The sequence below is a fragment of the Ambystoma mexicanum genome, chromosome 1q, assembly GCF_040938575.1.
Source record: "Ambystoma mexicanum isolate Mex_15411 chromosome 1q, UKY_AmexF1_1, whole genome shotgun sequence".
Classification (NCBI taxonomy): Eukaryota; Metazoa; Chordata; class Amphibia; order Caudata; family Ambystomatidae; genus Ambystoma; species Ambystoma mexicanum.
The window spans coordinates 32853520-32870445 of NC_090922.1; positions in this window are offsets into that span (position 1 = coordinate 32853520).

Consider the following 16926-nt stretch of genomic DNA (forward strand, 5'->3'; position numbering starts at 1 on the left):
TGGACCTCTCGATTACGAAAACACAGAAGGATGATCAGGGGAGGTTCCTGGCGCTGGTACTAGAGGGCAGAGTGGAGATATACACTGTAGCCACTTTATATGCACCCAACACCGGGCAAGATGCCTTCCTTCAGAAGTCCCGAGCCCGCCTGAGCGATATGGCTAGAGGTCGCATCATCCTCACCGGGGACTTTAACATAGCCTGGGACCCCACAAGAGATAGAAGCAGGGCCTTGTGGGGTTCACTGGGTGGACCTTCAGGAGAGCTCAAAAAGAAAATACAAGATTTGGCCCTGGTAGACGTTTGGAGGGAGCTTCATGGGAATGAAGACGGGTACACGTTCTATTCCTATGCCCATAAATCCCACTCCCGCATTGATTACATCTGGGTGTCTGCCCCCCCCCTGTTGGGGTCGGTTTCTGGGATCTCACTTGGGCCCCTCGCGATCTCGGACCACACCCATATTACACCAACGCTGAGAAGGCCGAGGGACCCTCCAGGGTTATGGAAGTGGAGATATCCGACTCAGCCTTTTAGGGACCGGGTTCTGGTACAGGAGGTGGAGAGGGAACTGGAGGAATATGCGGAGAGGAATAGCTGGGATGACACTAGTCCACAAATATGGTGGGATGCACTAAAGGCCACTTTAAGGGGGAAAATCATGGCAATCAAGGCTAGGAGGGGCAGAGAAATCAGACTAGAGGAAGAGGACCTGGGTAAAAAGCTCGGGGAGGCAATGAAGCGCTTGGCAATAAAACATTCACCGGCCACTGCAAGGGAGATTCGGACGTTAAGAGGTCAGCTGGCCCTCCTTCAGACCAGGGAGGCGGAGCGTAATCTGTTGCGCCTGTGGCAATTGCACTACATCAAGGCGAACAGGTCAGACAGATTGCTAGCGCAGAAGTTGAGGAAGGAGGAGAAGAACAAAACTATCCTTATAGTCAGGGGGGAGGGTGGTCAGACGCACACTACCAATGGGGGGATAGAGAGAGAATTTCATCGGTTTTATACCACCCTTTACTCAAACAACCCAGACCCCACCGCCCAAAGGGCATACCTCGACAGGCTAGCCCTGCGGACTCTTTCCAGGGAGGAGCGGGAGCAGCTTGAGGGAGACATAACCGATGAGGTTAGGAGGGCAATCCTTGCTCTCTCCCCGAACAAGGCCCCGGGCCCAGATGGATATGTGGCTGAGTTCTATAAACAGCACAAAGAATCGCTAATTCCCGGGCTTACTAGACTCTTTAACTACATAGGCTCTCCCGGGGCCTTCCCTAGATCTATGGACGAGGCCAAAGTCATTCTTATACACAAGCACGGCAAAGATCCGGAGGAATGCGCGTCTTATCGTCCCGATCGCGCTCATAAATGTTGACGCGAAGATCCGTACAAATATTTTAGCGGCCAGGCTAGACCCTATTATGCCGAAACTAGTGCGACATGATCAGGCCGGTTTCATTAGGGGGCGCCAGACTGCTGACAATGTGCGCAGGGTGGCCCACCTGATTGAGAAGTCTCAGATAAAGGGGATCCCCGCGCTCCTGCTGGCGGTTGATGCCGAGAAGGCGTTTGATCGCGTAGAGTGGGGATTCCTCTTCGCCACAATGGCCAAAATGGGCTCTGGACCCAAGTACATCTATCAAGTGAGCGCCAGCTATCAAAACCCATCCTCCTGGCAATAAATGGGCGGATCTCCGAGGCAGTTAGAGTGGAGAGGGCACAAGATAGGGATGCCCACTCTCCCCACTGCTTTATGCTCTCCATTTGGAGCCTCTCCTGGAGACGTTCAGAATAGCTGGCGACATTAGGGGCATCACGTTTGGGGGCCAGGTCCATAAGGTGGTGGCCTTTGCGGATGATATGCTCCTTACATTGACTGATCCGGAGGCATTGTTAATAGCTGTGTGCGAAGAGCTCGATAAATTAGGGAGGGTCGCGGGTCTGGCAGTAAATACCAATAAATCTGAGATTCTCAACCTTAATCTAAAGGTAGATTCAGTCCAACATATCCAACGAGAATACACATTCAGGTGGGCAAGCCGGGGAATTAAGTATTTGGGCATCCGCCTCACAAGCACAGTGGGTGAACTTTATAGGGCGAACTACATACCATTAGTTGAGAGAATAAAATCCAAACTCGTGGACTGGGGTCCCCCGAGTATCTCGTGGTTGGGGGGCATCGATGTCCTCAAGATGGTGGTGCTCCCACAGCTTTTATACCACTTTGTGGCCCTCCCGGCGAAGGTTGCATGCTCCTTCTTCAGGGCCCTGTATAGAGTTACAAATCCCTTCCTTTGGAACCGAAGGTGGCCCAGAATAGCCTCAAACTTAATGAGGGCTCCAATACACCGAGATGGCATGGGAGAGCCCGATTTTAGGATCTATTACTTGGCGGCTCAGAACAGGGTGCTTAGGGATTGGCAGAAAAACGACCGAGATAAACTGTGGAGGGGGATGGATAGGGCGGTGGTGGCCGGTCCGCTGGAGGATGCACTTTGGCTTCCGAAGGTGGATAGACCGTCCCAGATGTATATCAGCAGTATCACCTCGACCACTGGGGAGGCCTGGGACATGGCAGTTAAGCGAGCCCGCATCACCACCTTCCCGTCCCCTTATACACCCCTGTTTGAGAACCCACAATTTACCCCAGGCTGTAAAAATCAGGCCTTTAAGGACTGGTGGGAGGGGGGATGCCGCATGTTGCGAGACATGTATGCAGATGGCAGGGTGAAGGAATTTGAGCAATGTAAGCTAGAGTTCGGGTTGAAAGAGTCTCACAGATATGGTTATATGCAACTGCGCCATTGGTTATCCCACCCGGAACAGCGGCGAGCGGGTACACGCCCTTTAACCCCATTTGAGAAATACCTCGATACACACACAGGAGATAAGGGCCTCATGGCTTCCATATACGGACACATTAAGGAAGGGGAGAATCCCCCGAATAGAAGGTACATGAGGAAATGGGAGGAGGATACGGGCACAGAAATATTGGAGAGTGAGTGGCAGGACCTGTGGGCGCGGATTTCGAAGCTCACTACATCCCTCCAGACCCGGGAGATTTGGCTTAAGATGATGTATCAATGGCACCTAACACCAGTTAGGCTAAACAAGATGTCTGCCCGAATCTCTCAACTGTGCTGGAGGGCCTGTGGGGGGAGGGGCTCCTGGGCTCACATCTGGTTGAAATGCCCGAAGTTAAATGCCTTCTCGAACTACATTTGGCTGGCTATGGAACAGATCATCGGTCTCAGGGGGGGGGGTGGTGGGAGCAGAGGGCTTGGAATGTTAGGCATGAACCGGGAGATAGCGGAACTACCTACGGAATCAGACCACAGAGTTTATGTCATAATGATGTCTGCTGCAATGGTGCTGGTGCGCAAGTGGAATTCAAAGGACCACCCCCTTGACTGTGAATGGGTTACAAAAATCTGGTCAGTTATTGCCATGGAGTGGCTTACGTACTCTATTCAGGGTCAACACATGCAGTTTGTAGCTGACTGGGCGGCCCGGATGTCTTTTCTGAAGGGAAGTGGGCGCAGAGTTTGGTGCCCCAAAAGCATGTAATTATTAGGAATTATACCCCCCCCCCCCCACCCAAGAGGATTCTGATCCTGGAATGTGAGCAATGCTAAACTGACTAAGAGACCTTTAGAACCTCAGAGAGTGGACTTGAACATTCAATGTTACAACTATAGCACTCCGATGAGGGGGTAAACCCACGACATACTGCTCCGGGGAAGAGGGTGGGGGGAAGGGGAGAGTTGGGGTGTGGGGCTTGTTTAAATTTGTTTATTCTTTTTATGTTAAGTGATTATTGTATAAGATAAATGTTAATAAAAAGTAAGTTGAAAAAAGAAAATGTGTACAACTGGTACTTTTAGGTTTGAAGCTCTCCATACATTTCCAAATTGATGTCACTAAATCTGCAATAACAGGAAGCAAACATTTGTCAAGAGTGGAAAAAGTATATGTCAGGTGCTTCCCATGCATCATTTTAACTTAAAACATCATCACTTTGTAGCAAAAATGCAGATAATTGATGATGGCTTCTACTGCTCATGACCAGAAATTCTGCCATACCCCCTTTTAATTTGCAGTCTGAAGATTATCCAAAATTTCACATTCTTTACACACTCACCCCACGTGGGCAATGATGTGATGCATGGAGGGTACATTTACATTTAGTCGTTATCCTGAAAAATATATATAGAATCTTAGTTTTAGCAATGAGAGTCTAAATGAAAGCATGATAAGGACACTCTCAATGAAGAAGGGCAATGTGACCAAATCCCACTTGAACTTCGAGATTTCCAAAAACAAAACCAATCCAAAAACAAAACCAATATGCTTCTCAACAGTGCCCATCAAACATTTCCTTTGCTCAGTAAGCGTCACAGCTGAATGTTTGGTAAGAAGAGTGAACAACAGGATCACATTTTATAGTTCTTTAGAGGTATTGGTAGTTACTGATCTAGAATTGGTCCTTTTGCATGACACGGTTTAAGATCCACATTCTATTTGCTTGGAATATTTCACAGACTCGCCCTACCATGCATTGATCAGCAAACAAGAATGCATAGGAATGGAATTTAGCTTAGAAACAAATGTAGCAAGCAAGAATTGTAACTAGCCTTTGGATTAGTACTGGAGCAGTAAACATGAAAGGTCAGTGACTCCAATAAAACTAAGTCAGGAGACTGATCACTCGGTTTGAGTGAAGATTTGTCATCTGCACAGGACAACAGAGGGTCAAGGATCTTGAAATTTAACATAGAAAGAATGCCTTATTTAAAACTCTTAGAAATCTACTTGTGACATCAAGCCCTGGAGGCGTCAACTCTCCAACCAGCTAAAACCTGTTCAGCCACACAACCATGGATATGGAAAACAAGGAGCAGTGGTTGCTGCTGGCTAAATGCTGGATTGAAAGGAGCAGATATTCGATATTTAGGAAGGTTTAAGATCAGACTTGGTCATGATCTCCAAGTTTGAACTGATTTCATTAAAGATGTCCTTTATGTCAGGGCCTGGTCTGTCAGGCGGACTCAAAATATAGATGCCAGAGGTCAACTCTGAAATCCCCCCCGCAGGCTGATTTAAATATATACATGTTATAGAGAAATTCAGTGACCTCTGTTTGCAATGAAAGCCTAAATTAGTTTAACCTTAGTATTTGTGCGAGGACAAGAACCACTGAAAATGTGAGTTTTCAAAGAAACGTTTAAACTTGGTTTAGGGCATTTAGAAGCACACAATGAACAGAAAAGTAACATTTTGAAAAAGAAAACAATCATCTAGAAAATTGTAAGCTATGCCACAGGAATTTGCAAATATATTGGAGGCGTTAGTACAATTCTGATCTCTCCTTGAGCGCTTTACGAAAAAATCTTTGTTCCTTCCAACAACATTCTCAAAGTCAATAGCAAAGAAAATCAGAAAAAAATGAAATTCGTACCAAACGGCACACTATCATGTCCTCCATGTGCGCACTCATTTGCTTCCGTCAAGAAGTGCGACTGTTTGCGCAGATGACAAATATTACACATAAAACTTAAGTACGTGCAAGTATTTTGTCAGCAGTTTAAAAACTTTGAAAAAATGCATTGCCGGTGACAAGTATTTAGAGATATCATTCCTGGTTGATAAATCCTAAAATACAGTGGGAATGATAGCTCTTCAACCACAAAGATGGCAATATTTCGTTATTCTCATCTTCACCTCTACTCAGCCATTGGAAACAGATTACCAAGCAAAGCAGATTAGAAGAAGCAGAGAAACAGACACGTTATTTTTTTTTCTAGTAAAGCGTTTATGAAGGACAAGTAAATCACCTACATGGTTTCGGCATCAGGAGTATTTAATGAATAATGCTTGAAGGCTACCAGATCCGCCATTGTGTCCATCCAGCATATTACCATTCTTGAATGTGCAGACGGAAAGATGCCTATGCTGGGTTATTTCTAGCCTAAAAGCATCATCACTCTCTAGGAGAGCCTTTTAATTTCTTCACAGCATCACATGCATAAACAGTCTAGTAGAATACAACAATCTCCTCAGTGCTGGACGGCTTGAGGCATTTCCACTATCTGTGGAAAAAGTACAACTACCTTGCAGTTCTTTTGTTGCAATTAAGATAAATATGATGTCTTGAATGTCAAGGTTATATGGGTCTACTCTTCTTTGAGCGTCTGAAGACTCTGCTATAATTACTCTATTGACCGAGGTGATAAACTCTGAAACCAACAATGGCTGCTTGCAGAGACACATTGCCATGTAAGACTAAACAGAGATCAAATGCTGCTAAGTTGGGAGGTCATTTACCCTGCTGGAATGTATGATGCCACCCAGACCATTTTCCGGAATTTGCTTGCAGAAGGTAACATTTGCATTATACCAGAGTGGGGTTTTATCACATTAAGAGAAAGAAAATAGTCCATTGGTGGTATTCTTGGAGGCCCAATTGGTAGTAAAAATGTTTTTGCAGGAGGTAATTAAGAGGATGTTTACTGAAATAATTAGTGTAAAAAACAAAGAGGTTCTTAACAATGAATAGTTCACTTTAAACCAAAGACTATTGAACATAGAGGAAAAAACAAACATTGAAAGCTAGCTTAATCTCCTCAACACACTACTACCCTTCACACAACATACCATACCATACTGTATTTTAAAAACACCCCTCTAATACACTAAACATCCAAACCCATGTTCCAAACAGACGTCAACATCTGTGCATCATTTGTAAAATAAGCCAAAACGAAAACCTTAACTTGCAAAGGAGGTACTCATATTACTCTTACCTAATTAATTACCCTAACCCGCCCCCACATAGAATTGCGGCAAAATCCAGAGGAAAAAAAAAACTTTGGTATTTTCGCATTCGTATTTGTGTACGCTCAGTAAGCGTATGCTACCCATATACCACTTCCTGAAGACTCCTGGGATACCCTTACCCAAGGGACTGAACACAGCATAAGAAAATGCAAGCCTGTGCACAGGTACAGCTCTGCCTTCAAACTCCCTTACGCATATATTGGCTACCATACCTTAGTCCCACTTGCTCATTCTGCAAATGCCTCAATCCACAGAATAGGAGTATAGTAATGGGTGGTCTGTACGAAGGGGAACATGGACTAACCAGTGTAAATATCACGCTGGTGAGCCACTCAATCGATTATTTTCTGCCCTCCTTCCTCTAGATCTAAGGGCTGGATAACAAAACACCGACAATTAATTTCAGGGGAACGGCAGGAGTTCCACTATAATTGGCTAAAGAGGAGTAACTCTTGGCCAGGGCGACCAAGCCATTAAATATAGTTAAAATGAGCAACCTCAAAACAAGAAGTCACAATCTGGATAAGGTGCTTCACCTTCTTATGTAGTATGTCAAACAAACAACTTCAGAGAGTGTCAAACTAGCTTCCCATATGCTTTTGTAACATGCAACATCTCTGCTTTTTAGCCAGAGATCAAGGGGAGCTATGTTTCAGACTCCCGCCCTCTACAGGTCATCTGCACAGTGGGTGTTATAGTCGTGTTGTGCATTAAGCAATAACTTTATTAGAAAGGTGCGACACCAACATATACTAACACTAGCTAGCCATATTGTCTCAGGGTTCTTTTTCCATTAGATCAAGTATTCATGATGCTAGAATCCTGAGAAGGTAAATGACCCTGTGAAGGGCTCTAACAACTTTAATTTTATTTACTTCAGTTGTTTTACCATTTTTTTGCATTTGGGGCATCAATTACTGTGCAGCCAACTGCATTCCACAGTGCACATCATAAATGCATGTCTGTCTGTTATTTTTAATCACTGTTCTTGTGCTCCTGAACTGGAATGATTACTGTAGTAGAGAGCAGGTAACGGTTTTGAAAATCAGTAGCTGTGCAGAATGATGTAATAAAATTGGTTCTTTTTATGTCACGTTAAGTAATGATAAAAGGTTACTGTTTAAGGGAAATTGCTGCCTGGTAGCTATTATAAATGTATTCTGTGATGATGTTTTTACTGTTTTGTAAGGGGGAAATCGTGTTGTATGAGGAAAACAATTTGTTATAAAGGGAAGAAGACCAAGTTACTAACCCCTGGTAACGTTCCTCCCTCGTATTCCTCACGTTTATTTAGATAGATATCCTCTCAGGCTTAGCTGCTTCGGAAACACCTTTTCGGTAGAGGGCACTGTGCATCGATGCGGTCAACTCGATGTCCCTCGAGGACATCCGCCTCGAGGTAGATGTAATCACTGGTACATCTAGCGCAAACACCACCTGTTAGCTTCAGTTCTGTTTTCACGCCCTCATGCACTTAACAGCATTAGTGTGTCGAAGGCAGCATAAGACCTTAAAGGGGCGTAAACTGTCATGCATTGAAATTCTACTGCGGGGCAGGTTGGGAGGGGTGAGAGGAACATCTAATCGAAAGAACATTATCAGGTAAGTAACTTGTTCTTTGAATGGATTGTGTCCTCCCACGTGGTCCTCATCTTTAGATAGACTCCCAAAGCAGTGTTCGTTTTTGAGGAGGGAGTTAGAATATAATATGCGAATTTAAGAATTGGTACGGACAGCATGTGAAATTGCTTTAAATAATCCTCCTTCCTGACCTGAGGAGGAGTCCAGACAGCAATATTTTGTGAAAGTGTGAATGGAAGACCATGTGGTCTCTGCACAAATATCATGTATCGGCACCCCTCTCTGTAAAGCAGATCATGTTGCCATGCCCCTTATGGAATGGGCACTTTCTCAGACAATCTGTAGCATTCCGTAATGCCAAATATGATCCATCAAGACTAAGTTTGTTTTGTAACAGATAGTCCCAACTTGTGACCCGTGTATCCAACAAACTTTTGGTAATCCTGACGTAACTTGGAAATGTAAAAGCAGAGTGCTCGTCTTGGATCAAGCCTATGCAATTTCTCCTCATCCTGGCGAAGATGTGAAGGCGACAAAAAGAAGGTAACACAATTTTCTGGGATAAAGGAAAGTGATACAATTTTCAGTAGAAAAGTTGGTTTGACTTTAAGAACTACCTTGTCCCTAAAAGAAAATAGTACATGGAGGCTTATAAAGATAAGGCCTGTAGTTCGCTCACCCTGCGGTTTGATGTTACTGCAACTAATAGGATGGTTTTAAAGGTCAACAGCCTTAAAGGACACAAATGAAGTGGCTCGAAAGGAGTGTACATAAGGAATTTTAGTACAAGATTGAGGTCCCAAATCGGAAATTTGAAATGGAGATGGAGGTAACAAGTTAGTGAGTCCCTTTAGGAATTGTATGATTAATGGCATCTTGAAGTAGGATACCTCTCCCGACGTGCGCCCGAAGATTGAAAGCGCCGCCAAGTATCCTTTAATTGTCCCAATATGGGGCCCCAGATTTGCCAAATGTAATAAAAAAGATAATACCATAGGTGTACTACATTGAAAAGGGTCCACATCCTTTTCCCTGCACCAGCTACAGAATTTGTTCCAACAGCACGGGTACAAGGATTTAGTTGCCGACCTTATGGCCGAAAGCAAAATCTCCATTACGTAACCCGGGAGGTCCCAATCCTTGTATCTCAACCTCTCAGAAACAATACGTGAAGGTTGAGTGTATTGACCTCTGGATGGAGAACCCGACCTTCCTCGCGAGAAAAGGTCCTCTCCTTGTGGAAAACACATTGGAGGACAGCTGGGTATGTCCAGGTGCCACATGCTCCTGGGCCAATCTGGAGCAATTAGGATCATGGATTTCCCGAACTTTCTCAACCTCCTGATCACATGAGGAATGACGTGGACTGGAGGGAACGTGTGCAGGAGTGGAAACTCCCAGTCCACTACAAACGTGTCCCCTAGAACGGCTCTTGGGGGAAATTACCTGGAGCATAACTTTTTGCACTTCCGGTTTACACTGGTCACAAACAGATCTACTTGAGGAGTTCTCCAAAGGGCGAAGATCTCTTGAAGGAGTTCCTGAGCTAGTTCCCACTGGGAGACTGTGCTCTGCCTGCTCAGAGTGTCAACCGCCTTGTTCTCCTCTCTGGCTAGGTGAACTGTCGACGGGGAGATTTCTTCTTTAATTGCCCAGAACCAGAGCTGCATTGCACCTCTGCACAGTGGTAGTGACCCTACAACACATTTTGTTGAGCTAGTACATGGCCACTGTGATGTCCGTCATTATCAGCACATTCTTTCCCAGTACAGAGGGTAGAAAGGCCTTCAGCGCTAGTCTGATTCCCATCCGCTCCAAAAGGTTGTGTAGTTTGGACTCTGATGAAGAACAACGACTGCTTACCGTCAGATTGTTGGCATGGGCTACCACCCTGCGAGTAAGGCATTCGTAATTACCATCATCTCCAGCCATGGTTGCCAAAAGTGTTCCCCTTTCAGGATGTTGCTCTCGCAGGCCCACCACAGGAGGTGCTGTGCGACTCTGCTCAGAACTTGGAATAGATCTGACATCTTGCCAGAGAACTGGGACCACTGTGTCCTGAGGGCCCATTGGACGGATCTCATTCTCAAGCGACCCTCTGGCACCAGGAAAATTCAGGGTGCCATGAGGCCAGGAAACCTAAAAGTAAAAAGGCCAGAAGACACTGGGCACTCTGGAATTTGGAGAGCATCTGCAGGATGTGCTGAGCCCTCAACCCGAGAGGCAAGGTGTTTCCCTAAGGTTGCATCCAGGACTGCTCCAATTGGAGTCTTTGAGAAGGTAACATGTGGAACTTCTTTTAATAGAAGAAGCCGCCCAGTCTGTGGAGAGAGGGCAGGTTCTGCTGAGATGGTCCAAGGCCTATTTCGGAGAATGAGCCCTGATCAGCCAATTGTCCAGGTAGGGGTAGACCTGAATCCCCCCTCTACTGAGACTCGCTTTCACCATTAACTTGGTGAAAACCCTTGGGGTGGAAGTCAGTCCGAATGGCAGAACTTGAAACAGATAGTGAGAGCTGCCAATGGCGAAACTCAGGTACTTCCTATGCTTTTGATCAATAGGCACATGAAAGTAAGCACCCTGAAGGTCCAATGACACCACCCAATCCTGAAGCTGGAGGGCTTGAAGGATCTGAGAAAGGGTAACCATCTTGAACTTGTCCTTCTTGGGGAACTTATTCAAACATCTCAAGGTCTAAGATGAGTCTGAATCCTTCGTCCTTCTTGGGGATTAGGAAATAGAGAGAGTACCACCCTTTGTTACTCTCTGTCAGAGGTACTAGTTCTATAACACCTCTCTCTAGCAGGCTCAACATTTCTTGCAAAAGAAACAGATCTGGAACGTTGAACGAGTGGCTTGCCAATGGATGATCCCGAGGCCTTTTAGAAAGGGGGGGCAGTAACCCTGGGCTACTGTTTCCAATGCTTATGCATCTGCAGTAATACCCCGCCATTCTTGCAGATGTTGCAAGAGTCTGCCTCCCACGTCGGTTTTAAGGGGTTAGGCCATCAGAGAGGTTTTGAGGTGGCTGATGGTTTGGTAGCCGCTGTTTGGGTGGTCTTGGCACCCCCCCTGTCAAGCATGAGGGAATCTTCTTTGGCCCCTTTGACTAGCCAGTCCTCTTGCTCTTCCAACCGATTAGAAACAAAAAGAATCTATCCCTCCGAGATGATCCACTGCAGTGAGATGACTGTGCCCATCTGATGGCTTCACCAAGGGATTTGGCTGGCGCCTTTGGGGTCTGCAGCTTCTCTAGGCTTTCGTCATCCTTGCTGCCAAACAGCTGAGGTCCGTCAAAGGGCATGTTGAGGAGTCTAGACTGCACTTCCAGTGCAAATCCAGACTTCAACCACACAAATCTGCGCATCACAGATCTCGCTGCCATGGCTCTACTGATGTTGTCAGCAGAGTCCAGTCCTGATGGAGGAGACTCACACATAGCCTCCTTTCCGTCTCTTACAATATTCAGGAAGCCATCTCTTTCTTCCCCTTCGGGAATATACAAGGCCGCCATGGCTATACAGTCCCACAGGGTGAATGTAAATTTGGCTAAAGCGCAAGCGGCATTTGCAGACTTAAGAGCCATGCTCCTGGCAGAAAACTTTCCTAGCCCAAGCATCAAAGCCCTTATCATCCCTGTCTGACAGAGTGGTTGAATAAGACGCTTGTTTAGAAGTAGATGTTGCCGCCTGAACCAACAGGAACTATGGCATAGAATGTTTTAACAAATATTCAGGATCGGTATTGGAAGGTCTGTATTTTGTGGTGATCTTTTTATACACCGCTGGACTAGATTTGGGAGCCTCCCAGTTTGCCTTCACCCTTTTTTTGTAGGGCAATATGGAAAGGAAGTAGAGGATCCTTCCGAAGACCGTTATCTAATATATCTGTCAAGTCATTTTGTTCGAATGGGGGCGAGGGTCAGCCCCATCCTAACAAATCTATTACCTTGGTCATAAACTGCCTATAGGAGGCATCTGCGTGGTGTGCCTGGTCCGGCTTGCCAAATTCAAGTTCAGGTGACGTGTCAATGCCACTTGCAGACTGAAGATTTTCATACAAGTCCTTTAACCTGCACACCTCAGAGATAGAGGCCTATGGGACGTTCGGTGTACCAAATTGTGATCTAAAGGGAGGAGTATCTGGGTCTGAAGGCACACCTTCATAAATAGAAGACAAAGATTTGAAAAAATCCTTTCTAGGTAAAGGTTTGTGTTATTTTTCAACCTCGTTAGAGGGTAATGAAGACTTCATGCGAAAAGGCGTAGATGGCTTCAACACCGATGACATTGAAGGTTTTCACACCAGTGGTGTTGATGGTTTCGACACTGATGGTATTGACGGTTTCGACGTAAATGGGGTTTATGTCCTCGACAACTTTGGTGTTGAACGAGCCCTTGAGGGGCTCAAACCCTAACTTGATAGAATCTTTGATGACTTTTCATGGAGTCAAGACCTCAATGGTTCTCGTGAGGTTTCTGGCTTACGTCCCGGGCTCAAGGGCGTGCAGGATTTTGCCTTAGCATTTTCCTCGTGGGCTTTTACAGGCGCAATAGCAGCATGGCTTTTATCCTTCTCTTTTGAGGGGGCTGGGGCCTCCTCCTCGAAGATTTTTAACATTTCCTGTCCTATTAACTCCCACTCAGCAGGAGTTGACGATTTGGTTGGGCATGTAATACTCCTCTGAGGAGATTAATCGGATGAGAAGGTGATCTATGTCGCCTTTTCTTAATCTTGGACGAAGATGAAGAGTGGTGAGATCGACTCCTGGATCGAGAGTGCTTTTTGGATTTTTTCCTTTGAGAAGAGTCATCTCTCAACTCGGATGAGCGCTTTTTGGACAGAGTCGTCGAGGGGGCTTTAGTAAGGGCCTACCTGCAGCTAATTTCCCTTTTCACCCTTTCAAATCCTTACCAGTCAGACTGACAGGAGCGCAGGCTGCCGTCCAATGTTGCACGCCAGGCACCACAGACACTCGAAGAGAATTTACACCGCAATCAAGGCATTTTTTTTAACCCGGTCGATGGTGTCGAAGACGAGGTCATCGTTATTCAAATACGTCGCAGTTTTCATAATTTCTCAAAGCGTCAGCTATCACAGAAAAACGGAACTAAAGCTAACGGACACTGGCACCGCTGATGACGTCTACCTCGAGACAGAGGCTCTCGAGGGACATCAAGTCGACCGCATCGACACACAGCGCCCTCTAAAGATGAGGAATACATCCAAAATATATTTTAACAGGGAGTTGCAGGAGCTATCTCACCACCACCCAGAGGGCTTAATTTGTCCAGATTTTGAAAAATAAAGCTTCAGGTGAAGCTGCACGAAATACTGGTGTTTCAGAATCACTTCCTCTTTACACCTTCTACAAAGCCATCCATAATTATATAGTCACCTCATACCGGCTGTAGTGAGAATGGCTACCCTAGGGAGAACCTGCACGTCAGGGAACTCCGTCTCTTCTCTTTTGTCCATAGTGGACAAACGTCAGACCTCTCTTGGTCCATTTTCAACCATTGTCACATTGTGAAGGATCTATGGAATGTTTGGTAGTGCCAATGCTGTACAACCCATTCTTGAGCATAAAAGTGCCTTTGTGTTTGCCCCTTCAGTATCACAGGCCATCTGTCAACCATGAATGTAACCAAAAAGAAAGTTTAAATAAATAGCTACGGCATTCGATTATAAAGTGAGGGAGGGATGGGTATTGGATCTCAGGTTCAAGAGGGTGAGGCAGAGGTTGCTTGTCCCAGCAGTAAGGACCAGAAAACGGCCTTTGTGCTTTATGTAGTTATTGACAGTCAGCCAGGTCATGAAGAATACAATCAAGGCTTTGTGGTATGCAGACAAGCTGCAGATGAGACTTAGATTGATCTTAAGTGCAAAGAAGCACTGCATGCAAATGTTGTGCCCGGCCCCCCTAGAAAATTCCCGATTGGCAATAGAGTGCAAAATTGGTGGATAGTTCTATGGAGAACAAACTAAATCATCCCCACAGGTAAAAATAATTGGAATAATTGGGGAGTATGTCCTAGTTTATTCAAGGGAGTAAAATGCTAAATATATTAACCCTGGCTTGCTGATTAAACGGTTACCCGAATTTCTGGTATATAAATTGAATTCTAATCCTTTCTCCGTTACGTTATATTAATTGAAAAGCGCTTCCTATAAGAGAGTGATCCCTTCTTATTGTATGAAAAATCAGAAATTCCCCACTAATATCCAACATGGATTGAGAGGCAAAAACAATCTATAGTGGAAAAGACAACCTGGAAAACTATACTAGGGTCAAAGGACAGACAGAATTTGTGTGCGACAGACAAACGTGCAGTACATACATGGCATTGTTGAAGCAGAACACAGGCAAAAATTGACACATTACAAGCAGCAAAGACCGTGGACTGAAGGGCAAAAAGCTTCAACCCACAGCCCCTTGAAAACAAAGCAGAACAATCCTTTCAAACGGAGAACGGAATAAGGTATGCAAAGCAGTGCACATTAAAGAAGCGTATGGCCCTCATGCAGGCACATTTAGACAGGCTTATTTTGTTACATCCCGAGCCTTTGCTGTCATCAGAGCAGAGGGCAGAGTCATGTTACGCCCTGGATATTAATATGAGTGACTATTTCTTTCCATAATTATTTCGGGCCCCAACATGGATCTCCTACATGCCACTTGAACTGAAGATCAGGATGCTTCTGCTCTGTCATTCCCCTCATTTCTTCAGCCTGGTAACTGTGCATACTTGTTCCTATAGGCTTGTGTTGTATTTCATATCGAATCGCCAGCCCTGTTTTCTGAGTAGTATCTCAGCTGCTATTGCCTTCCAGACCTGGCCCTAACAGCTCAATACCACCAGTCATGTGTTCCAACTATCTCAAACTATATCCTGCCAGCATATTGCATCTTACTGTAAGGCATGTGTCCAAATTGTTTTTCTAATTGCATCCTGGCAATATATCATTCTACTGATTTCTTCCTACACTATCCGCACGCTGCCGGTTGCTCTAGCGCATTTCATGCCTTCCTGAAGTGCACCATCACCTGCACTCCTGTTAGTACATTACGCAACTCTATATCATCGCCACAGCGCAAACATCCTCCCCTCCCATCTACAGCTATGACCCTTAGCAAATCGCAACATTTACTCATTGTTTTGTCATCCATTTCTCCACCAGTATGCATTATAAAAGCAAAAAGGAAAATGTTTAAAAGCCCAACCCTGCAGAAATACCCCAATACTCCATATACCCATATATCTTGGTCCCTCAAATGCATCACAGATAGCCTCCATACCAAATCAAAGGATACAGAGATCACCCAGAAAACCCTTTTCTCCACTTACGACTCCATTGATGGACTTGATATATGTACATCTGTATCCTACCTCAAAGAAACATAGCTTGAAATTACTGGGAGTTATTTAGCCATACCTCTCACCTTCCTTTGGCGGGTTTCCCCTGCCATGTAATCCACTCACTCAGCCACCAAGCCCTCTTGCATGCCTGTATACTTTAAGGGTCTCCCACCAAACAAATAATAAAAAAAGGCTTGTTGTCCAAGATACCCTGGTTAGCTTGACACCAACAGTTACGGGGCGCAACTTTTGACTCCAAAGGCCAAGTGATGACAAAAACATACCTACATGCTATTTCTATAAGCTTTCATACAGCATCACCACAGTAGTGATTTTATGGCACCAGTACCTTGCCGAGAAAATGCCACATTGTGCCTGGCCATATTGTGTAGCCAGTGTTCGAAAAGAAATAGTGGACCTATGTTCCCTGCTGGCCTGCCTCTGCTCACCACAAACCACCGCCACACGCAATACCAACCCATACCTGGGCATTGTGCCTTTTTCTCCATTCCAACACACCAATGTGTAAAGACTGAAAGAAAATGAATGCACAATGCATTTCAAACAAACCCATCACCTTCATTCACTGTCCCCCCCACAGCATGCAGGTTTATGCACCGTCCCCTTTCTAATCACCCACAATTCACACCTCTTAAGGGGCAAAGTGCACATTAAAGCAAACCCCCCCACCTACTCATTAACTCCACGTAAGTTCTGCCTGCAGTATTTTAACATTAAGTTTCTTAAATGCAAAAGAAAAATTTGCATTATTGCGGGAGCAGGGCTATGATGGGGATCGGCAATGGGCTTTGTCCCAAGCAGGCTACTGAAAAACCAGCAGAAACCCAGCAATTTATAAATAGCTTGTTGCGATGTGAGGTTGGACCTGATCCAGTAGGTTCCAGGTTTCAAATCCCCAGTAAAGCACAAGAAAATAAAGGAGCCTGCCTTTTCAAGAATGGTTTTCAGCTCAGGAAAAAGTCGTAACTCTGCAGCGTGACCCCAGTTTCAACTTCTTCCTACACTTCTTTTAAAAAAATAAAACCATTCCGGAATGGTTTCTTTGTAACATAAAAGTATAGCAACTGTTAAACGTAATTAACCCGCTCCCGCCAACTTTGACTGGAAGAAATAAGAACAGGTCAA